The following is a 266-nucleotide window of genomic DNA, read 5'->3' as shown; positions in this document are numbered from 1 at the left end:
CTAACCCATAACAATAAAATCGAGCTAAGAAATCCCAAGCCATTCACTTGCGAGAGAAAACATGCGGCAGGAAGGCTTAACGTGCTTGCATAATGAGGCCATCCAATGCCTTTATCCTTGCTTTTACGAGCTAAAGCACCTGAAGCATGCGTAGGGCAGGTTCTATTCCTCCTGCAGCTTGGGTATCCTATGTACGAGGAGGGTGGGATATCATATCTAAGGTGCGGTTCCGGTGGAAATCGTGCAGTTAAGGGCTGAGTATTGAA

The 266-nt window shown here is 47.0% G+C and overlaps 1 protein-coding gene across 1 annotated transcript in view; it reads left to right on the top strand.

Annotated features, from left to right (window-relative positions):
• LOC119589512 (peroxiredoxin-2-like) overlaps positions 1 to 266 on the top strand; it is a 14,256-nt gene that overhangs the window by 6,950 nt on the left and 7,040 nt on the right. The gene's annotated exons all lie outside the window — the stretch shown is intronic.

Source organism: Penaeus monodon, chromosome 25 (assembly GCF_015228065.2).
Source record: "Penaeus monodon isolate SGIC_2016 chromosome 25, NSTDA_Pmon_1, whole genome shotgun sequence".
NCBI classification, from domain to species: Eukaryota; Metazoa; Arthropoda; class Malacostraca; order Decapoda; family Penaeidae; genus Penaeus; species Penaeus monodon.
This window is presented reverse-complemented; position numbering and strand designations above follow the sequence as displayed.